The sequence below is a fragment of the Cervus canadensis genome, chromosome X, assembly GCF_019320065.1.
Source record: "Cervus canadensis isolate Bull #8, Minnesota chromosome X, ASM1932006v1, whole genome shotgun sequence".
In the NCBI taxonomy this organism is placed as follows: Eukaryota; Metazoa; Chordata; class Mammalia; order Artiodactyla; family Cervidae; genus Cervus; species Cervus canadensis.
In genome coordinates, this window is record NC_057419.1 from 2421288 (window position 1) to 2446148 (window position 24861).

Here is a 24861-nt window from a genome sequence, read left to right on the forward strand (position 1 = left end):
TGCATTGAATCTATCGATTGTTTGAGTAAGATAGGTATTAGCCCCTCTCTAAATTTTTGGTAGAATTCAGCTGTGAAGCCATCTGGTCCTGGGCTTTTGTTTGCTGGAAGATTTTTGATTACAGTTTTGATTTCTGTGCTTGTGATGGGTCTGTTAAGATCTTCTATTTCTTCCTGGTTCAGTTTTGGAAAGTTATACTTTTCTAAGAATTTGTCCATTTCTTCCAAGTTGTCCATTTTATTGGCATAGAGCTGCTGGTAGTAGTCTCTTATGATCCTTTGTATTTCAGTGTTGTCTGTTGTGATCTCTCCATTTTCATTTCTAATTTTGTTAATTTGGTTCTTCTCCCTTTGTTTCTTAATGAGTCTTGCTAATGGTTTGTCAATTTTGTTTATTTTTTCAAAAACCCAACTTTTAACTTTGCTAATTTTTGCTATGGTCTCTTTAGTTTCTTTTGCATTTATTTCTGCCCTAATTTTTAAGATTTCTTTCCTTCTACTAACCCTGGGGTTCTTCATTTCTTCCTTCTCTAGTTGCTTTAGGTGTAAAGTTAGGTTATTTATTTGACTTTTTTCTTGTTTCTTGAGGTAAGCCTGTATTGATATGAACCCTTAGCACTGCTTTACAGTGTCCCATAGGTTTTGGGTTGTTGTGTTTTCATTTTCCTTCATTTCTGTGCATATTTTCTTTTTTGATTTCTTCTATGATTTGTTGGTTATTCAGAAGCATGTTATTTAGCCTCCATATGTTTGAATTTTTAACAATATTTTTCCTGTAATTGAGATCTAATCTTACCGCACTGTAGTCAGCAAAGATGACTGGAATGATTTCAGTTTTTTTGAATTTACCAAGACTAGATTTATGGCCCAGGATGTGATCTATTCTGGAGAAGGTTCCGTGTGCACTTGAGAAAAAGGTGAAGTTGATTGTTTTGGGGTGAAATGTCCTATAGGTATCAATTAGGTCTAGCTGGTCCATTGTGTCATTTAAAGTTTATGTTTCCTTGTTAATTTTCTGTTTAATTGATCTATCCATAGTTGTGAGTGGGGTATTAAAGTCTCCCACTATTATTGTGTTGCTATTAATTTCCTCTTTCATACTTGTTAGCATTTGCCTTACATATTGTGGTGCTTCTATGTTGGGTGCATATATATTTGTAATTGTTATATCTTCTTCTTGGATTGATCCTTTGATCATTATGTTGTGTCCTTCTTTGTCTCTTTTCACAACCTTTATTTGAAAGTCTATTTTATCTGATACGAGTATTGTGACTCCTGCTTTCTTTTGGTCTCCGTTTGCATGAAATATTTTTTTCCAGCCCCTCACTTTTAGTCTGTATGTGTCTCTTGTTTTGAGGTGGGTCTCCTGTAGACAGCATATATAGCGGTCTTGTTTTTGTATCCATTCAGCCAGTCTTTGTCTTTTGGTTGGGGCATTCAACCCATTTACACTTAAGGTAATTATTGATAGGTATGGTCCCATTGCCATTTACTTTGTTGATTTGGGTTCAAGTTTATACAACCTTTCTGTGTTTCCTGTCTAGAGAAGATCCTTTAGCATTTGTTGAAGAGCTGGTTTGGTGTGGTGCTGAATTCTCTCAGCTTTTGCTTGTCTGTAAAGCTTTTGAATTCTCCTTCATATCTGAATGAGATCCTTGCTGGGTACAGTAATCTAGGTTGTAGGTTATTCTTTTTCATTACTTTAAGTATGTCCTGCCAATCCCTTCTGGCCTGGAGGGTTTCTATTGATAGATCAGCTGTTATCCTTATGGGAATCCCTTTGTGTGTTGTTTGTTGTTTCTCCCTTGCTGCTTTTAATATTTCATCTTTGTGTTTGATCTTTGTTAATTTGATTAATATGTGTCTTGGCGTGTTTTGCCTTGGATTTATCCTGTTTGGGACTCTCTGGGCTTCTTGGACTTGGGTGGCTATTTCCTTCCCCATTTTAGGGAAGTTTTCAGCTATTATCTCCTCGAGTATCTTCTCATGGCCTTTCTTTTTGTCTTCTTCTTCTGGGAGTCCTATGATTCGAATGTTGGGGCATTTCACATTGTCCCAGAGGTCCCTGAGTTTGTCCTCATTTCTTTTTATTCTTTTTTCTTTTTTCCTCTCTGCTTCATTTATTTCCACCATTTTATCTTCTACCTCACTTATCCTATCTTCTGTCTCCGTTATTCTACTCTTGGTTCCCTCCAGAGTGTTTTTGATCTCATTTATTGCATTATTCATTTTTAATTGACTGTTTTTTATTTCTTCTAGGTCCTTATTAAACATTTCTTGCATCTTCTCATTCTTTGTCTCCAGGCTATTTATCTGTAACTCCATTTTGTTTTCAAGATTTTGGATCATTTTTATTATCATTATTCTATATTCTTTTTCAGGTAGATTCCTTATCTCCTCCTCTTTTGTTTGACTTGGTGGGCATTTTTCATGTTCCTTTACCTGTTGGGCATTTCTCTGCCTTTTCATCTTGTTTAGATTGCTGTGTCTAGAGTGGGCTTTCTGTATTCTGGAGGTCTGTGGTTCCTTTTTATTGTGGAGGTTTCACCCAGTGGGTGGGGTTGGACGATTGGCTTGTCAAGGTTTCTGGTTAGGGAAGCTTGCATCGGTGTTCTGGTGCGTGGAACTGGATTTCTTCTCTCTGGAGTGCAATGGAGTGCCCAGTAATGAGTTTTGAGATGGGTCTATGTGTTAGGTGTGACTATGGCAGCCTGTATGTTGACACTCAGGTCTATGTTCCTGTGTTGCTGGGGAAGTTGCTTGGTATGTCTTGCTCTGAAACTTACTGGCTCTTGGGTGGTGGTTGGCTTCAGTGTAGGTATGGAGGCTTTTGTATGGTCTCTTATTACTTAATGTTCCATGTAGTCAGGAGTTTTCTGGTGTTCTCAGGTTTTGGGCTTAAGTTTCCTGCCTCTGGATTTCAGTTGTATTCTTCCAGTAGTCTCAAGACTTCTCCAACTATACAGCACTGATAATAAAACTTCTAGGTTAATGGTGAAAAGATTCTCCACCGTGAGAGACACCCACAGAGGTTCACAGAGTTACATGAAAAAGGGGAGAGGGAGGAGGGAGATAGAGATGAGCAGGAGGAGAAAAAGGGGGAGTCAAGAGGAGAGAGACAGATCTACATAGTTGTCTGTTCCCAAAGTGTTCTCCGTAGCCCAAACACCCACAAAGATTCACAGAATTGGATTGGGAAGAGAGGGGAAAGGAGGAAACAGAGGTGTTCTGAGGTAGAAAACAGAGAGTCAAAAGTGGGGGAGAGTAATCAACACCCTCCTGAGTAAAAATGAGAACTGAATATTGGCTTCTTAAATGTCCAAAATTTATATCACATACTGAAAAACAAAGATTAAAAATCTAGAGTAGAGGTTAGACTCTTAAAAATACAATGTTAAAAACAAAAACACAAAAATTTTAGAAATGTATATGAAGTTCGGTTTTAAAATAGGGCTTCTCCTTTTTTTTGCAAGATTATAGTGAAATTAAAATGAACATTAAGGAGTAGTAGAGGAGTAATAGAGGACTTTAAAAGAAAATAAGAGAAAAAGAAAAAAAAAAAAAACAAGAAAAAAAATTTTTTTCCTAATTAAAAAAATCGTAAAAATCTATGAAAGTGAAAGTTAAGGAGTAATGTGGGAGTGATAGGGGATTTTAAAAGAAAATAAAAGGGAAAAAATAAAAAAGAAAAGAAAAGAAAAAAATTTTTTTTTAATTAAAAAAAAAAGTGAAAATATATCTTGGAATTTCTCTGGAGCTGTTGCGGTCAGTGTGGGTTCGGTTCAGTTTCAGATAGCTCCTCGTTCCAGCTTACACTTCTCTATATCTATAGGCCCCTTCCGGTGTAGTCAGTGTTCTCTACAGGGATTTTAATCTGTTGCACCGGTCCCTTCTGAAGCGGTTCCCTTTGTTTATTTGGCTTCTGTTTGTGGGTCTCTTCAGTGCCTAATTTCCACCCTGACATAGGCGGGCGGAGGTGGTCTCTTGTTCAGGTTCACTAGTTCCTGAAGCGCTGCGGGCGGGGGTGGGGGGGGGCGCTGCTTTCCCCTTCTGTGCTGCTCATGCTCCCGGCTGCTGTCTATGGAGCATGCCCTGCATTGCATGCGGTTCCAGTTTTTGGGTACTCCACAAAAGCACTGACTCGATCGCGCCTGCGTTTTGTGCCTTCCCCAGCCCGAGCAGCTCAGGCAGCCAGGAGCTTGATGGGCGCACTCTCCCCGGGTGCGGTGCGCCTTCTCCCCTCCGTGGCCCCAGCCTTAGTTTCCCCCGCGCCGGTTGGGTGTGTGCGTCCTGTGTTTAGCTGCGACCCTCCCAGCGGATGTCGACCATCCAGAATCTCAGGAAGTCTTTGGTTAGAAACTGGAGGCCTGTTTGCAGTGTGGTAGGGGATGCCGTCTTTGGGGCCGAGTTTGCCCCTTTCCCCTCCCCCCTGCCTCCTGCCTCTGGTGGGGCTGGGCCAGTCCGCAGCTGGCTAGCTCCTCTGGACTTGCTCAGACCCTTTGTTTTGCGAACGGCTGGCAGTGTGTTCAGGCCGGTTAATTTTCTCTCTCTCTTTTGCTGTCCCACAGTTTAAGTTGGTATCTCACAAAAGCTCCCTCTGATTGCCCTCAGGGCACTCAGGCCTGGTCCTTACCCTAAACAATGCCGCCCGCTCCTCTCCCTTCCACCCCCACTTGCTGGTGGCGGATGCGGGCGTCTGGGGTACTTTTCTGCTGGGAGTTGCTTTTAGGCACGTAATCTGTGGGGTTTATTTATTTATTATTTATTTTCCTCCCAGTTAGGTTGCCCTCTGAGATTTGTAAACTTCCCCCAGACCCGCCAGGGCGAGGGTTTCCTGGTGTTTGGAAACTTCCTCTATTAAGACTCCCTTCCTGGGATGGGTCTCCGTCCCTAGCTCTTTTGTCTCTCTTTTTACCTTTTATATTCTGTCCTACCTCCTTTCGAAGACAATGGGCTCTTTTCTGGGCGCCTGATGTCCTCAGCTAGTGATCAGAAGTTGTTTTGTGAAGTTTGCGCTGCATTGAATTGTTCTTTCGATGAATTTGTAGGGGAGAAAGTGGTCTCGCCGTCTTATTCCTCTGCCATCTTGGCTCCTCCCCTCTCCATAGAGGTTTTACTTTGTTTTAATATATAGATGATATGCTTCTTTGCTCTCTTTCTCATGCCTCCTCACAGAAAGACAGCATCCACTTGCTAAAGCTTTTAACCTTAAAATGTCATAATGCTGCAAAAGAAAAATCGCAGTTTTCCCAAATCCATGTTTGAGAAAGCTATCTTAAATGCTGCTCCGAGGCTTGAATTCCTCAGAAAGGGTTTCTGATGTCAGAAAAATGGTTTCAGCTAGATTTAGATAGACTTTATGTTGCCCTAATTTTTCTAAAACCTCATACAATGCACCAACACCAAGGTTTTCTCTGGTTAGTTGTTGCTGATATTGGATTGCAGTTTCTCTCTTATGGCCAAATGTCCACATTTTTACTCAGCTGTAACAATTTTGACCCAGTTTTATAGGAGAACTGGATCATGAAGCTTTCAAAGCCTTAAGGTAGAATTTGATGAACCCACCTAAACTTGGGCATTCTAATTATCATATTTTTCCCTGTCTCTATATGAAAAGATAGGGGATGCCCTTGGGGTACTCACCTCTAAACAGGATTCACCATAGATCCACAGTGTATTATAGTCAGCATCTGGATCCTGTGGCAAAGGGATACCCCATTTCTGTTAGAGTAATCTGGTCCCATCACCTCATGGGAAATAGATGGGGAGACAGTGGAAACAGTGTCAGACTTTATTTTTTGGGGGGCTCCAAAGTCACTGCAGATGGTGACTGCAGCCATGAAATTAAAAGATGCTTACTCCTTGGAAGGAAAGTTATGACTAACCTAGATAGCATATTAAAAAGCAGAGACATTACTTAGCCAACAAAGGTCCATCTGGTCAAGGCTATGACTTTTCCAGTGGTCATGTATGGATGTGAGAGTTGGACTGTGAAGAAAGCTGAGCACCGAAAAATTGATGCTTTTGAACTGTGGTGTTGGAGAAGACTCTTGAGAGTCCCTTGGACTGCAAGGAGATCCAACCAGTCCATCCTGAAGGAGATGAGTCCTGAATGTTCATTGGAAGGACTGATGCTGAAGCTGAAACTCCAGTACTTTGGCCACCTCATGCAAAGAGTTGACTCATTGGAAAAGACCCTGATGCTGGGAGGGATTGGGGGCAGGAGGAGAAGGGGACGACAGAGGATGAGAAGGCTGGATGGCATCACCGTCAGGCATGAGTCTGAGTAAACTCCGGGAGTTTGTGATGGACAGGGAGGCCTGGCGTGCTGTGATTCATGGGATCACAAGAGTCGGACACGACTGAGCAACTGAACTGAACTGAATTATGGTCACTGCTTTTTTGGTGAACACCAATGAGAAAATTGTGAATTCTTCTTTAACCTTTTTTGTACCTCTTGCAGTAGAAGTGCTCCTGAAGTCTAATCAGACTCAACCGTTTCTCAAGTAGCTGCTTCACCTCCTTTGAAGTCCTTTTGTTACCTGCCCTTCACCTAACTATTTTACATTGTAAGAACATTAACCCATCTATTCTTCTCCCCTGCATCACCAATGTATTCCTTCACAACTGTTTGATCCCTGGATTAGGAAGATCCCCCGGAGAAGGTCACAGCAACCCACTCCAGTATCTTGCCTGGAGAGTCCCATGAACAGAGGATCCTGGAGGGCTACAGTCCATAGGGTCGCACAGAGTCAGACATGACTCAAGCGACTTAGCACGCATGTATGTCTTTTGACATAAAATAATTATTGATATTATGTACTTATTGCCATTTAGTTACATGTTTTTCCAGTTTTTTGTAGTTCTTCCTTTTTCTTATTTTGTAATTCAATGATTTTCTTTAGTGGTATGCTTGCATTCCTTTCTCATTTGTTTTTGTGAATGTATCATAGATTTTTTTATTTGTGCCTACCATGGGATTCATATGTGTTTATCTATTACTGTATCTACTTGTTTTAAACAGGAAGTGCTTGAACTTGAAGCAAGTACTAAAGGACCTAAATTTATTAATATTACTATCTTCCACTATACTTTAAGTTTTTGTTGTTACATTTTACATCTTTATGTTGTCCCTTTACTGATTATTACAGTTATATTTGATTTTGCATTTTATTTTTACTTTTAATTTTCATACTGGCTGATTTAAGAGGTGGAATCTCAGTCTTTGCCATATATTTGCCTTTAGTAGTGGGATTTTTCATTTTGTCTAGGTACTTCTTGTTAAAGCCTTTTCTTTTCTACTTAGATAATACATGTTAACATTCTTCTATGTTGGTTTTAGTACAGAAGAAATCTTATTTATTTCTTCTCAGAGAAGTTCTTTATCTCTTCTTCAGTTCTAAGTCATAATCTTGCTGGGTAGATAATCCTAGGTTGCAGTTTTTTCGTTTTAACACTTTAAATATTTCATGCCACTCCTTTCCGCCTCGTTAAGTTTGTGCAGAAAAATCAGCTGATAGCCTTATGAGGGGTTCCTTGTATATAAATCTGTTTTTCTCTTGCTACCTTTATAATTTTTTTCTTTTTTAAAAACTTTTACCTTATATTGAAGCATAGTTGATTAACAATGTTGTGTTTCAGTTGGATAGTAAAGTGATTCCATTATATATAAACATGCAGTTATTATTTTTCATTTTCCCCCATTTAGGTTATTACAAAATATTCAGCAGCATTCCCTGTGCTATACAGTAGGTCCTTGTTGGTTATATATTTTATATATAGTAGTGTGTACATGTCAATCCCAAATGCCCAGTCTATCTCTGCCCTGCACCCTTCCCCCTGATAACTATAATGTTGTTCTCTAAGTCTGTGAGTGTGTTTCTGTTTCATAAATAAGTTCGTTTGTATCATTTTTTTTTTTAAGATTCTGCATATAAGCAATAATACTAATATATATTTGTCTTTTTCAGGCTGACTTACTTCATTTAGTATGATAATCTCCAGGTCTTGTTGCTTAAAATGGCATTATTTTGTGCTTTTTAATGGCTAAGTATTATCCCCTTGTATATGTGTACCACATCTTCTTTATCCATACCTCTGCTGATGGACATTTAGGTTGCTTCCATATCAGGGCTGCAAAGAACACTGTGTGGATGTATCCTTCTGAACCATGGTTTTCTTTGGATATATGCCTAGGAGTGGAATTGCAATAGCATGTGTTGGCTCTGTTTTTAGTTTTTTGAGGAACTTCCATATTATTCTCTACTGTGGCTGAACCAATTTATATCCCCTCCAGCAGTGAAAGAAGGTTGCCTTTTGACTACACCCTCTCCAGCATTTAATGATGTAGATTTTTTAATGATGGTCATTCTTACTGTTGTGAGGTGATATGTGATATGATATGAGGTGATATGTCATTGTAGTTTTTTTTTAATTTATTGATTTTTAATTGGGGCATAATTGCTGTACAATATGGTGTTGGTTTCTGCCATACATTAACATGTTTCATCCATAGGCCTACATATGTCCCCTTCCTCTTATACCTCCTGCTCACCTCCCACCCTATACCACCCTTCTAGGTTGTCACAGAGCACCAGGTTTGAGCTCCCTCGGTCATACAGCAAATTCCCACTGGCTATCTATTTTCCATATAGTAAAGTATATGTTTCAATGCTACTCTTTATTTGTCCTACCTTCTCCTTCCTCCTTTCTGTCCAAAAATCTGTTCTCTATGTCTGTGTCTCCATTGCTGCCGTGGAAATATGTTCGTGAGTACCATGTTTCTAGACTCCACATATATGTGTTAATATACAATATTTCTTTTTCACTTTCTGACTTACTTCACTCTGTATAATAAGCTCTAGGATCATCCACTTCATTAGAAATGACTCAAATGCATTCTTTTATGACTGAATAATACTCCATTGTATATGTATGTACCACAGCTTCCTTGTCCATTCATTTATCAGTAGACATCTAGGTTGCTTCCATGTCCTAGCTATTGTAAATAGTGCTGCAATGAACATTGGGGTACATGTGTCTTTTTGAATTATGGTTTCCTCAGTGTATATTCCCAGTACCGGGACTGTTGGTTCATATGGTAGTTTTATTCTCAGTTTTATTGGTGTAAAGTGATACCTCATTGTAGTTTTGATTTGCATTTCTCTAATAATGAGCAGTGTTGAGCATCTTTTCATACATTTATTAGCCATCTGTATGTCTTCTTTGGATAAATGCCTGCTTATCTACTTAGGGATTTTGCCTACTTTTTGATTGGGTTGTCTGTTATCCTGGTACTGAGCTGATGAGCTGCTTGTATATTTTAGAGATTAATCCTTTGTCAGTTTTTTCATTTACTATTCTCGTATTCTGAGGGTTGTGTTTTCACCTTGTTCATAGTTTCTTTTGCTGTGCAAAAGCTTTTAAGTTTAATTAGGTCCTATTTGTATATCTTTATTTTGATTTCTGTTACTCTAAGAGGTGGGTCATAAAGGATCTTGGCATGATTTATGTCAAGGAATGTATGGCCTATGTTTTCCTCTAAGAGCTTCATAGTTTCTGGCCTTACATTTAAGTCTTTAATCCATTTTGAGTTTATTTTTGTGTATGGTGTAATATTAGGAGGTTCTAGTTTCATTCTTTTACATGTAGCTCTCCAGTTTTCCCAGCGCCACTTATTGAAGAGGCTGTCTTTTCTCCATTGTATGATCTTGCCTCCTTTGTCAAAGATAAGGTGCCCATAAGTGTGTGTTTATCTTTGGGCTTTCTATCTTGTTCCATTGGTGTATATTTCTGTTTTTATGCCAGTACCCTACTGTCTTGATGACTGTAGCTTTGTAGTATAGTCTGAAGTCAAAAGAGTTGATTCCTTCAGCTCTGTTTTTCTTTCTCAAGATTGCTTTGGCTTTGTTGTTGTTGTTCGTTTGCTCAGTCTTGTCTGACTCTTTGTGGCCCCATGAACTGCAGCATGCCTTGCTTCATCTGGGGTCTTGTGTTTTTCCATACAAATTGTGAAAAATTTTGTTGTAGTTCTATTTTGGAAGCCCTAGCCATAGCAATCAGAGAAGAAAAAGAAATAAAAGGAAGCCAGATTGGAAAAGAAGTAAAACTCTCACTGTGTGCAGATGGCATAATACTATGCATAGAAAATCCTAAAGATGAAGGAAACCAAAAAATTACTAGATCTAACCAGTGAATGTAGTAAAGTCACTAGATTCAAAATTAATCCACAGAAATCCCTTGTATTCCTATACACTAACAATGAAAAATCAGAAAGAGAAATTAAGGAAACAATCTAATTCACCATTTCTAAAAAAGAATAGAATACCTAGGAATAGACCTACCTAAAGACCTGTATGCAGAAAACTATAATATACTGATGAAAGAAATAGAAGACAACACTAACAGATGGAAAAAAGCTACACCATGTTCTTGGATCGAAAGAATCAATATTGCAAAAATGACTATACTACCCAAAGCAATCCTCAGATACAGTGCAAACCCTATCAAACTATAAATGGTGTTTTTCTCATTGTAGTTTTGGTTTGCATTTCTCTAATTTTTAGTGATGTTAAGCATCTTTTCTGTGCTTCTTGGCCATCTGTATGTGTTCTTTGCAGAAATATCTTTTTAGGTCATCTGCTCTTTTTTTTTTTTTTCCAACTGAGTTGTGTGTGTATGAGATTTATTGAGCCGCATGAGCTCTTTGTAAATTTTAGAGAATAATCCCTGTTATTTGCTTCATTTGCAAATATTTCTCCCATTCTATGGTTTTCCTTTACAGTTTGTTAATGATTTCCTTATCTGTGCAAAAGTTCGTGAGTTTAATGAGGTCCAAATAGTTTCTTTTCATTTTTCTTTTTATTTTTCTAGGAGGTGGGTTCCCCAAGATATTACTGCAGTTTATGTCAAAGAGTGTCTTACTCGGGTTTGCTTCTAAGAGTTTTATAATATTCCACCCAACCTTTAGGTCTTTAATCCATTTTGAGTTTATTTTCGTGTAGGGTGTTAGTGTAATTCCATTCTTTTACATGTAGCTGTCCAGTTTTCCCAGCACTTATTGAAGAGATTGTCTTTTCTGCATTGTATATTCTTAACCTCCTTTGTCATAGATTAATTGGCCATAGATGTGTGAGTTTATTTTCAGCTGTTTGTTCCATTAATCTATTTTTTTGTTTCTGTCAGTACCATACTCTTTTGATAGCTGTAGCTTTGTAGTAGAGTCTGAAGTCAGGGAGCCTGATTTCCTCCAGCTCTGAATTTCATTCTTAAGATTACTTTGGCTCACAGAGTCTTTCATATCTCCATACAAATTTTAATGTTTTTATTCCAGTTCTGTGAAAAATGCCATTGATAATTTGATAGGGATTGCAATGATTCTGTAGATTGTTTTGGGTAGTTTAGTTATTTTGACAATATTGATTTTTCTGATTCAGGAGCATGATGTATCTTTTCATTTGTTTGTGTCATCTTTAGTTTCTTTCATTGAGATCTTATAGTTTTCAGAGTACTGGCCTTTGCCTTACTTTCAGAGTACTGGCCTTAGATCAGTTTAATCCTAGACATTTTACTGTTATTGATGTGATGGTAAATGGGGTTGTTTCTTTTATTTCTCTGTCTGATCTTCAACTGTTAGTGTATAGAAAAGCAACAGATTTGTCTGTATTAATTTTAAATCCTGCAGCTTTACTCAATTCACTGGTGAACTCCACTAGTTTTCTGGTGCCATCTTTTGGGATTTTCTGTGTATGGTTTAAAGCCTTCAACAAACAGTGACAGTTTTACTTCTGATTTTCCAGTTTGCAGTACTTTATTTCTTCTTTTTCTCTGATTGCTTTGACAAGGACTTCCAAAACTCTGTTGAATAAAACTGATGAGGGTGGTCTCCTTGTCTTGTTCCTCATCTTAGAGGAAATGCTTTCAGCTTTTCACCATTGAATATGATGTTAGCTGTAGGTTTGTCATACATGGCCTTTATTATGTTGAGGTAGGTTTCCTCTGTGTCCGCCTTCTAGAGAGTTTATCATAATTGGGTGTTGAATTTTGTCAAAAGGTTTTTCTCTATCTATTTGCATGATCATATGGTTTTTGCTTTTCAGTTTATTGATACAGTATATCACACTGGTTGATTTGCAAATATTGAAAAATCTTTGTATCCCTGAGGAAAATTCCACTTCATAATGGTGTCTGATTATTTTAATGTATTGTTGGATTTGGATTGCCAGTGTTTTGTTGAGAATCTTTGCATCCATATTCATCACTGATATTGGCCTGTGATAATCTTTTTTGTGTTATCTTTGTCTCATGTTGATATCAGGGTGATGGTAGCCTCATAGAATGAATTTGGAAGTATTACTTATTTTCAAATTTTTGGAATAGTTTCAGATGGGTAGGTGTTAACTCTTCCATAAATGCTTGAGAGAATTAACCTCTGAAGCCACTTTTGTTCATTGGAGATTTTAAAGTCACACTTTCAATATCAGTACTTGTGATTGGTCTGTTCATATTTTCTAGTTCTTCTTGGTTCTGTCTTGGGTGACTGTACCTTTCTAAGAATCTGTCCATTTTTTTCCTGGTTGTCCATTTTATTGACTTATAGTTACTTGTGGTATCTTTTATGATCCTTTGTATTTCTGTGATGTCTGTTGTAGCTTCTCCTTTTTCATTTCTATTGAAATTCAATAACATTTCTAATGTTACTGATTTGTTCACTCTTTTCTTGATGAATCTGGCTATAGGTTTATCAGTTTCGTTTATCTTTTCAGAGTCAGATTGTACTTTCATTGATCTTTTCTGTTGTTTTCTCCATCTCTATTTCTTTGATCTCTTCTCTAATCTTTATGGTTTCTTTCCCTTTACTATTTTGAGGTTTTGTTTTTTCTCTTCCCCTAGTATCTTTAGCCATAAGGTTAGGTTGTTTATTTGAGGTTTTTCTTGTTTCCTGAAGTAAGGTTGTATTTCTATAAACATCCCTGTTAAAACTGCTTTGCCACATCCCATAGATTTTGGATCATTGTGCTTTCATTTCCTTTTGTCTCTGTTTATTTTAAAAAATTTCCTTTGATTTCTTCAGTGATCTATTGATTGTTTTAGTAGTATATTGCTTCCCCTCCACGTATTTGTAGTTTTTACAGTTTCTTTTTCCTGGCAGTTGATTTCTAATCTCAATAATTCTGTGATTGAAAAATATTCTTGATAAGATTTCAATTTTCCCACTGAGTCCAAAAGCTTTTTCTTTACATCATGTCTCCTTTGCTGCCCTGTAGGTAGGATCATCAGTACCACCTTTCTAGATTTCATATATGTTTTAATATATGGTATTTGTCTTTCTCTTTCTGACTTATTTGACTCTGTATAACAGGCTCTGGGTTCATCCACCTCATTAGAATTGACTCAAATGCATTCCATTTTGTAGCTAAGTAATATTCCATTGTGTATATGTACCACAACTTCCTTATCTATTCACCTGCCAATGGACATCTAGGTTGTTTGCATGTCCTAGCTTTTGTAAATAGTGCTGGAATGAGCATTGGGGAACATATGTCTTTTTCAATTCTGGTTTCTGCGGGGTATATGCCAAGTAGTGGGATTGCTGGGTCATATGGTAGTTTATTCCTAATTTTTAAAGGAATTTCCATACTGTTATGCATAGTGATTTTATCTGTTTGCATTGCCACCAACAGTGTAAAAAGGTTCCCTTTTCTCCACACCCTCTCCATCATTTATTGTTTATAGAATTTTCAACTATGGCCATTCTGACCAGTGTAAGATGATTCCTCACTGTGGTTTCGATTTGCAGTTCTCTAATAATGAGTGAAATTAAAAGACGCTTACTCCTTGGAAGGAAAGTTATGACCAACCTAGATAGCATATTAAAAAGCAGAGACATTACTTTGCCAACAAGGTCTGTCCAGCAAAGGTATGGTTTTTCCAGCAGTCATGTATGATATGAGAGTTGGACTGTAAAGAAAGCTGAGCACTGAAGAATTGATGCTTTTGAACTGTGGTGTTGGAGAAGACTCTTGAGAGTCCCTTGGACTGCAAGGAGATCCAACCAGTCCATCCTAAAGGAGATCAGTCCTGGGTGTTCATTGGAAGGACTGATGTTGAAGCTGAAACTCCAATACTTTGGCCACCTGATGCGAAGAGTTGACTCATTGGAAAAGACCCTGATGCTGGGAGGGATTGGGGGCAGGAGGAGAAGGGGACGACAGAGGATGAGATGGCTGGACGGCATCACCGACTTGATGGGCATGAGTTTGAGTAAACTCTGGGAGTTGGTGATGGACAGGGAGGCCTGGCGTGCTGTGATTCATGGGGTCACAAAGAGTCAGACATGACTGAGCAACTGAACTGAACTGAACTGAACTGAATAATGAGTGCTGTTGAGCATCTTTTCATGTGTTTATTAGCCATCTGTGTGTATTCTTTGGGAAAAAAGTCTGTTTAGGTCTGCTCACCTTTTGATTGGGTTGGTCATTTTTCTGGTATTGAACTGCATGAGATGCTTGTATATTTTGGAGATTAATTCTTTGTCAGTTGTTTCATTTGCTATTATTGCCTCCTATTCTGAGGGCTGTCTTTTCACCTTGCTTGTAGTTTCCTTCTTTGTGCAAAAGCTCAATGGTAGAAGGAGAGTGTGGGATGATTTGAGAGAATAGCATTGAAACATAGACATTACAATATGTAAAATAGATGACCAGTGCGAGCTTGATGTATGAAGCAGGGCACCCTAAACTGGTGCTCTGTGGCAACCTGGAAGGATAGGGTTGGAAGGGAGGTGGAGGGGGGTTCAGGATGGCAGAGACACATGTATACCTATGGCTAATTCATACTGATATATGACAAAACCATCACACTATTTTAATTATCCTATAATTAAAATAAATAAATAAATATTTTTAAATGATTTCAACTTTCTTAAATTTACCAATGCTTGATTTGGGTCCCAAGATGTGATCTATCCAGGAGAATGTTCTGTGTACAATTGAGAAGAAAGTGTATCCCTCTGCTTTTAGATGCAATATCCTCTAAATATCAATTAAGTACATCTGATCTAATGTCATTTAAAGCCTTTATTTCCTTATTGATCTTCTGTGTGACTAATCTTCCATTGATGAAAATGGGATGTTAAAGACGAAAATGCCACTATTATTGTGTTACTGTTGACTTCTTGTTTACTGGCTGTTAGGTTTTGCCTCATACATTGGGATTCTATGTTGGGTGCATGCGTGCATGCTCAGTTGCTTCAGCCATGTCTGACTCTTTGTGATTCTATGGACTGTAGGTTGCCAGGCTCCTCTGTCCATGGGATTCTCCAGGTAAGAATACTGGAGTGGGTTGCCATGCCTTTCTCCAGGGGATCTCTCCCACCCAGGGATCAAATCTGGGTCTCCTGCGTCTTCTGCATTGCAGGTGGATTCTTTATGTTGAGCCACCAGGGAAGCCCATGTTGGGTGCATATATGTTTTCAACTTACAATCTTCTTCTTGAATTGACCCCTTGATTTTTATGTAGTTTCCTTCTTTGTTTCTTAAAACAGTTTATTTTAAGGTCTATTTTGTCTTATGGCAGTATATATATGGGTCTTGTTTTTGTATCTATTCAGCCAGTCTGTGTATTTTGATTGAACATTTAATCTATTTACATTTAAGGTATTTATTGATATGTATGTTTCTACCACCCTTTTGTTAATATATATGTTTGCATTGCCATTTTGTTAGTTTTGTTAATTTTTTTCAATTTGTTTTGTAGGTCTTTTTCTTCCCTTCCTCTTTTGTTCTCTTCAGTTTTGATTTGATGTTTAAACTTAGTTTTGTGTTTGGAGTGTTTGTTTTCTTTTTTGTATGTATATTTAGTGTGGATTTTCAGTTTGTGGTTACTATGAAGTATTAATATAGCAGTCTATATATAAATGGGATTGTTTTAAATTATTGATCTTTAATTTGTTTTTTAATTGAAGGACAATTGCTTTACAATATTGTGTTAGTTTCTAACATACAACAATGCAAATGACACTTAACTATATATATGTGTGTGTGTGTGTGTGTGTGTGTGTGTGTGTGTGTGTGTGTGTGTGTGTGTGTGTGTGTGTGTGTGTGTGTGTGTGTGTGTGTGTGTATATATATATATATATATATATATATAACTTCTGCAATGTGAAAGATGTAGGAGACCTGGATTTGATCCCTGGGTGGGGGAGGATTCCCCTCTAGAGAGGCGTGGCAACCCACTCCAATATTTTTACCTGGAGAATACCATGGACAGAGGAGCCTGGCAAGCTGCAGTCCATAGGATCGCAAAGAGTCAGACATGACTGAAGCAATATGTGTGTGTGTGTGTGTGTGTGTGTGTGTGTGTGTGTGTGTGTGTGTGTAATCTCTTGAGCTTCTCTCCAACCCCATCCCCCATCCCACTCCTCTAGGTCATCACAGTGCCAGACTGGACTCCCTGTGTTATATAGTAGCTTTCCATCAGCTATCTATTTTACATATGGTATTGCATATGTGTCAATGCTACTTTCTCAATTTGTCCTATTCTCTCCCTCCCCAACTGTGTCCACAAGTCTGTTTGCTACATCTGTGTCTCAATTCCTTCCATGAAGATAGGTTCATCAGTACTGTTTTCTAGATTCTACATGTATGCTCTACTGTATGATATGTGTGCCCATCTCAGTTCAACTGATTCACATTTATTCCTTTTTATGGCTGAGTGATATTCCACTGTATATATGTACCACAACTTCTTTATCCATTCATCTGTCAGTTTACATCTGTGTTACTTTCATGTCTTGGCTATTGTAAATAGTGCTGCAATAAACACTAGGGTACATGTGTCTGTTTGAATTGTGGTTTTCTCAGGGTATATGCCTGGTAGTGGAATTTCTGAGTCATATGGTAGTTTCCTAAGGAATTCCCATACTGTTTTCCATTGTGGCTATATCAGTTTATATTCTTACCAACATTGCAAGAGTGTTCCCTTTTCTCCACATCCTCTCCAGCATTTTTTATTTGTAGATTTTTTTTTTTTTTTGATGATGGTCATTCTGTTCGTGTTTTAATTTTAAATGCATTTCCAGTATCCTGCATTTGCACTCTCCTCACAATTGCTTGTTTTTATATCATATTTTTGTGTAGTTAATTTCCTACCTTTATTCTTGTCTTTATCCATCAACTTTTTTATTTGTAATGGTCTTGTTTTTTGTAGTGGACTTTTCTACTTACAGAATTTCCTTTAGCATTTGTTGCAAATGTAGTCTGGTGTTGCTGAATTCTCTTAACATTTTCTTGTCTTTAAACTTTTGAGTTCTCTGTTGCATCTTAATATGAGCCTTGCTAGGTAGAGTATTCTTGGTTTGTAGGTTCTTCCCTTTCATCACTTTATATATACCATTCCTTTCCCTTCTGACCTGCAAAGTTTCTGCTGGGAAATCAGCTGATTACCTTATGGAGTTCCCTGATATGGTATTTGTTGCTTTTTCTTTGTTGCTTTTAATATCTTTTCTTTGTTTTTAATTTTTGTCAGTTTGATTAAAATGTAACTCTCTGTTCCTCCAAGTATTTTTTTCAAGTCCTTTCTCTCTCTTTTCTCCTTCTGGGATCCCTATAATGCAAATGTTCATAAATTCAATGTTGTTCTAGAGGTCTCTTTTCCAATGAGTCTACTCTTTGCACGAGGTGGCTAAAGTATTAGAGTTTCAGTTTCAGCATCAGTCCTTCCAGTGAACACCCCTGAGTGGCTGCACTGAACTGAACTGAACTGAGAGGTCTCAGACTGTCATCATTTTTTTTTTCTCATTCCTTTTTCTTTATTCTGTCCCACAGCAGTCATTTCCACCATTCTATCTTCCAGCTCGCTTTTCTGTTCTCCCTCAGTTCTTCTGATATTGATTCTTTCTAGTGTATATTTCATCTCTTTGTTTATTTTTTATTTATTTTTTATTGAAGGATAATTGCTTTACAGAATCTTGCTGTTTTCTGTCAAACCTCAACATGAATCAGCCATAGGTATACATATATCCTATCCCTTTTGAAACTCCCTCCCATCTCCCTGCCCATCCTACCCCTCTAGGTTGATACAGAGCCCCTGTTTGAGTTTCCTGAGCCATACAGCAAATTCCTGTTGGCTATCTCTTTTACATATGGTAATGTAAGTTTCTATGTTACTCATTCCAAACATCTCACCCTCTCCTCTCTCCTCCCCTCTCCCCATGTCCATAAGTCTATTCTTTATTTCTGTTTCTCCACTGTTGCCCAGTAAATAAATTCTTCAGTACCATTTTTCTAGATTCTGTATATATGTGTTAGAATACGGTTAGAATATGGTATTTATCTTTCTCTTTCTTACTCACTTCACTATGTATGATAGGTTCCAGGTTCATACACCTCATTAGAACTGACTCAAATGCATTCCTTTTTATGGCTGAGTAATATTCCATTGTGTATATATGCCACAACATCTTTATCCATTCATCTGTTGATGGACTTCTTAGTTGTTTCCATGTTCTAGCTATTGTAAGTAGTGTTGCAGTGAACAGTGGGATACATGTGTCTCTTTCAATTTTGGTTTCCTCAGGGTATATGCCTAGGAGTGGGATTGCTGGGTCATATGGTGGTTTTATTCCTAGTTTTTTAAAGAATGTCTATGCCATCTTCCATAGTGGCTGTATCAATTTACATTCCCACCAAAAGTGCAAGAGTGTTTGCTTTTCTCTACACCCTTTCCAGCATTTACTGTTTGTAGACTTTTTGATGAGGGCCATTCTGACCAGTGAGATGATATCTCATTGTAGTTTTGATCTGCATTTCACTAATAATGAGCAATGTTGAGCATCTTTTCATGTGTTTGTTAGCCATCTGTATGTCTTCTTTGGAGAGATGTGTGTTTTAGGTCTTTTTCCCACTTTTTGATTGGGTTATTTGTTTTTCTGGTGTTGAGTTGTATGAGCTGCTTGTATGTTTTGGAAATTAATCCTTTATTAGTTGTTTCGTTTGCTATTATTTTCTCCCATTCGGAAGGTTGTCTTTTCACTTTGCTTATAGTTTCCTTTGTTTGTTTTTAGTCCTTCTGCATCTTTGTTAAACATGTTAAACATCTTTGCATTTTCACAATCTGTGCCTCCATTCTTTTCCTGAGATTTGGATTATCTTCACTATCATTACTCTGAATTAATTTTAAGCATATTTCCTATCCCCACTTCATTTAGTTGTCCTTCTGGGGTTTTATCTTGTTCCTTCATTTGGGATATATTCCTCTTTCATCTCTTTTTGTCTAACTTTCTGTAATTGCAGTTTCTTTTCTGCAAGCTGTTGGATTGTAGTTCTTGCTTCTGTTGTCTGCATTCTGCTGGATGAGGCTGTCTAAGGGGCTTTTGCAGGCTTCTTGGTGAGAGGATCTGGTTCCTTCCTGCTGGTGGTTGGAGCTGGGTCCTGTCTCTCTGGTGGGCAGAGCTCTGCTCAGGAAGGCTTTACCCAGCCTGTGAGCTGATATGTGGGACTCTGTTCCCAGCACTGAAGCCTCCAGGCTGTTAGGTGAGGCTAGGTCTTGAGTAGAAAATGATGTCCTCCAGGAAGGCTTGTACCAATGAATACTTTCCAGAACTGTCGTCTGCCAGTGTCTTTGTCCCTGCAGTGAGCCACAGACATCCCCAGTTCCACAGCAGACCCTTCGATATTAACAGGTAGGTGTGATCTAGTCTCTTATGAGGTCACTGATTTTTTCCCATGTGTCCTGGTGCTCACAGGGTCTTGTTTTCCCACTCCTATAGTGCAGATTTTCTTTCTTCCTGTCCCATGGAATTCCTGTGATCAGGAATCCATCAAAGCCAGATTCTCTGGGGTCTCCTCTTGTTGACAGAACCCCAGGCTGGGAATCCTGACGTGAGGCTCAGGACTTTCACTCTGTCTCCTTGCCACTTCTGTTTTGTCTTTGGATACTGGGTATCAATTTTTGGTAGATTCCTGTGTTTTTGTTGATTGTTCTTTAGCAATTAGCTTTGATTTTCATGTTTTAATGAGAAGGCATTGCTTATGTCCTTCTACTCTGTCATTTTGTCAGCCATCTGCGTAGCCTTTATCAAGGTCACTTTGGCAGTACATATGAGGCTTGTCTTGGGCACTACATGATGAACAGACCACACTGGCTGCCAGAATTTTATAATGTATATAAAGGTTTGAATTGGGTTCAGTCCTGTATATAGATCATCCAGATAGTCCCAGAAACATATGTTCACAATACCATATCCTTGGAGTAGCTTCTAGTGGAGGGATGACAAGTGGATACATATTCCAGGGATATTGAGAAAGAAGGGGCCTCCAGTAAGATCTTCCAACAGTTTCATCTACTCCATGGCCTAGAATTATTTATCTTTGACTTTAGCCATTTTAATTATGACTGTGTCTTGCTGTGGGTCTGTTTGGGTTAAACCTTTGTTTTCCTATACGTGAATATCTTTCCTTTTCCAGGTTTGGGAAATTTTCTGCTATAATTTTATTAAATGCATTTTTACCTCCTTATATATCTCTTCTCTTTCTGGGACCCCTATAATGCGAGTGTTTGTATGCTTGATGTTACCCCCCCCCCAGATATTTTAATTAGTTTCTTTTTTTTTTAATTTGTTTTTCTTTTTCCTGTTGTGCTGCTGATTTCTATTCTATCTTTTAGATGGAGTGCATTCTTCTGTATGCATTCTTCTGTATCACCTAGTTTGCTGTTCACTCTTTCTAGTGTGTTTTTTACTTATTTTATTTTTACTTCTTTAAAAAATTATTTATTTTTGTTTGTGCTAGGTCTTCATTGCTCCATAGGCTTTTCTCTAGTTGTGGTGAGTGGGAGCTACTCTAGTTACGGTGCTTCTCATTTTCATGGCCTCTCTTGTTGCAGACCATGGGCTCTAGGGTGCATGGGCTTCAGTAGTTGCAGCATGTGGGCTCAACAGTTGTGGCTCTGGTTTCTAGAGCACAAGCTCAGTGTTTGTGGCATACAGGCTCAGTTGTCCTGCAGCATGTGGGATCCTCTCAGACCAAGGATTAAACCCCTGTCTCCTTCATTGGCAGGTGGACACTTTACCACTGAGTCACCAGGGAAACCTTATTCCTTACTTTATATATATACAATATATATATATAATATATAATATATATTTTCTGCTTCCTTGTTAAAATTTTCATTCTGCTTATCTATTCTCTTACATAATTTAGTTATCATTGTTATTACTAATGCTTTGAACTCTTTATGTAGTAAATTGTTTATTTCTGTTTCATTGGTTCTTTTTTTTTTTCTTTTTCTGTTGAGAAAAATTCCTGTCTTCTCAATTTGCTTATTCTTCTCTGTCTCTATGAAATTAAGTAAAACAATTATTTTGAAGGGATGTCCTTATGTGTGAGTCTATGTGTTCCCAGTGACTTTGGTGATAGAGCTAGATTTGATGTGAACACAAGTCACATCTTTCCTCAGGGTGTGCTAGCATCTATCATCATGGTAGAAGATGGGGCTGGAGAGTCAGGGGCTAGGGCAGAGGGCAGATGCGAGGGGGGGCTTTCCCTCTGTTCAGTGACTGTCGCCACCCTATTGGGGGTTGGGTCAGATATCAAGTTGCTGGAACAGAAGCCCCGAGGGTTGAGTCTGAAATACCTCAGTTCCCTTGAAGTGTATATTCTGCTTTCCAGCACGGGCTCCCTTAGCCCCAGAGAAGAGCAGTGCTGGGGCAAGAGGTAATGGTGTGGGTACTGAACTGGCCACTTTCAGAGATTTGGTCTTCCTGTGATGTGCTGCTTGTGCTATCAACCACAATGGCTGCCCAGTCTCTGCTCAGACACCCTTAGTGTCTGAGTCACTGTGGTATCTTTTGGCTGAGCTCTTTCTTCATTTCTGACTGCTCTTGCTTTAGTGGGGAGCTTCAGTGTGAGGCAAATAGGGCTAGAGTGTTTGCTTGATTCAGGCTGGGGCATATACCAGATTGGTCACAGGAAATGAGTCAACTACCTGTGTGGTTTCAATTCAACCTTCCCTGCCTGTGTTTGGGAGCAAGCAAGCATTCAAGTGCTCATCACAAAGAGAGTCAAGGCTTCCCACAGCCCTCTTGTTAGTCCCACTGAGCCTCCAATCAGCCAAGGGGACGCTTCCATTTGTCAGCTCTAATCAGCCAAGGGGGCGCTTCCATTTGTCAGACTCCAGGGGTGGGTCATCCAATATGTTTCTCAAACTATGCACTCTCCAGTGAATGTCTATGCCTGTATAGTCTCCCTTTTCCTCTGAATCTTCTCCCAGAGGCACAAGTCCTAATCTGATCATTTCTTTTCCCTTCCTACCCAATCCTTACAACCTTGATTGTACAGGAGTCTTTCTGCTAGTCTTCAGTTAGTTTTCAGTGAGAATTTTTTTCACTTGTAGATGTGTTTTTGACATGTTCATGGGAAGAGGGCCACATCCTCCTATTCCACCATCTTGATTTGAGTCCTTAAAGCACTTTTATATATAACACAAAAATACAAATAACTTGATAGAAAAATGTTCAAGGAACAGACAGTTCTTAGAAGACAAAATATTAATGACCAATAATGACAATTAATTAACTTCTTTATTAATCATGGAAGTACAATTTAAGATACCATTTTTAGCACATCACATTTGCAACAATCAAAAATCTATGTAATCTGTTTTAGGGAGGATGTGGTGATATATACACTGGTTATGAAAGTATGTATTTTTATATTAACAGCATTAAAACTTTAAAGTGTGTACTCTTTGACACATAATTTACTTATGGAATCTATGGGAAAATTCTTACATATGGACAAATATGCTTCTTTATTATAAAGAAAAATTTCAAAGAAATACCTTTTGAGAGAGGAATGACTATTCTGTCATGCAGTATAATATTGTGAGGTTGTTGAAATATGTAGATAGATCTATTTTGATTAAAAAAAAGCATTGATATTTTATTAAATGGATTAAAGTGAATTAAAACAAATTGCAGAATGAACTAATTTATATTCAAATTCTGTCTAAAATTTTATATTACTGTAAGTACTATCTGTATGAACATTTAAATGCATAGAAAAGGATTTAGAAAGAACTGGTATCTGTGATTTCCTTTAGAAATAGAACTGAAGAAAAGTAGAAGTTTGGTGACAAGGATAATTTTGTCTATGTTGTTTGAATTATATACTGTTCAATTATAAACGTATTATTTCTGTAAATAAATACAGATTTCCTGGAGAATAAAAGAACGTGTTAATGGGTAATGGGATGAGAATGGGGCCAGTTGATCAATTATGGCAGTCTAGAAAAATAAGAAATACAGAGGTAGACATCCTAGAACTTTTCTCAGGAAAAAATGCCTTGGGTAATGGAAACATCTGGTCTATGTGTCTGATAAATCATTGTGCAGGCAAATTTACACCAGGTATAAATAAGATGCCAGTTATCAGCATTTTATGACTTTGATTTAATGTTAATGAAGAAATACACTAATTTTGCTTCCCATATAATTTGCCTAGAAGGAAAAGTAGGGTGTTAACTTCTCAAGAGACATATCTAATCTGTATGATTATTGCATTTCTCAATATAAATGCATAAATTGTCCGCTTTTATATCTTTCAGTCTTATGATATAATCAGCGAAACTTCATCTCCTGAATTTGGATGGATTCTGGGATATGACCAGTATCAAGCTGTAGATCTCTAAAATTGAAGACCCCAGCCTGGATTGTGGTGACCTCATCAAAGAAAATAATGCCTGTGAGGTGGCCTTGCAGCAGCCAGTCAATGCTCTCTTTTGGTGACACTAAGTCTTTGCTGTTTTATTATAAACAGTAAAATATATATAATGTCTCAACTGTAAAACGTTCATGTTGAAGTGTCTCTAACATGAGCTGCTTTAATAGGTTGAGGTGAAAAAGTTTCAGAACATCACAGTGGAAGCAATCCAACACTGACAAACTCTAGTGATCAAAGACATTCTCTTTTAGTTTATGTAAAACAATTCATAATTACAGAGAGAATGTCCCAGTTGTGTATAGTAGGAGACAAGCCACTTTTCCAGACGAAAAGGCACTCAAGACTTGGGATGAAATGAGCTGTGATCCAATCCAGCCAAGAGGAGCTGGTTCCTTTCAAGCAGTGGTTACGTATTCTTCAGCTTGAGCCCTCAAGGACAAAGGAAATCAGAAAACATTCCCTTCTCTTTAAACCTACCTTGGGCTTCCCAGGTGGCACAATGGTAAACAATCTACCTTCAAATGCAGGATACACAAGAGCCACAGGTTCGATTCCTGGGTTGGGAAGATCTCCTGGAGTAGGAAATGGCAACCCACTCCAGTACTCTTGCCTGGAAAATTTCATGGACAGAGGAGTCTGGCAGGCTACAGTCTATGGCGTCGCAAAGAACGGGACACAACTGTGCATGCACGTGGGCATGCATGCGCGTGTGCATGCACGTGCTCACACACACACACACACACACACACACACACACACACTCATTTCACCCATACTGGTCAGTCTCATTGCTTTGGTCAAGTGAGTGGAAGGCAGTTCAGTTCCAGTTCAGAGCCACCATGTTCCCATGCAGAGGTGCCATGTGGATGATCCAGACTTCATATATTTCCTGAGAGCCTCTTGCCACACATCTTCATGAGGTGATCAAGACCATATACTTTGAGACTGCTTCCTGACTAGGCTCCTTTCATGACAGACACTGACAGTGCCATTCTTCATGGGGCCAAGTAGTTTTCCTTGGTCAACTCCCGAGTCCCCATGGCAAGGCAAGAGGAACTTGAGAACATTTGTGGCTGGAGTTTTGTGGGAGCATGAGAGAATATGTGAGAGTAAGTCTTCTTCACTCCAAAATCGCTGAGTCTACT

The 24861-nt window shown here is 38.4% G+C and overlaps 1 protein-coding gene across 1 annotated transcript in view; it reads left to right on the forward strand.

Annotated features, from left to right (window-relative positions):
• The window catches only part of NBDY (negative regulator of P-body association), a 38305-nt gene extending 14509 nt beyond the window's left edge, over positions 1–23796 (forward strand). The window contains exon 2 of the mRNA XM_043460116.1: positions 23601–23796. The gene's annotated coding sequence lies outside the window, so the exon portion shown is untranslated. The remainder of the gene's footprint in view (positions 1–23600) is intronic.
• The last annotated feature ends 1065 nt before the right edge of the window (positions 23797–24861 follow it).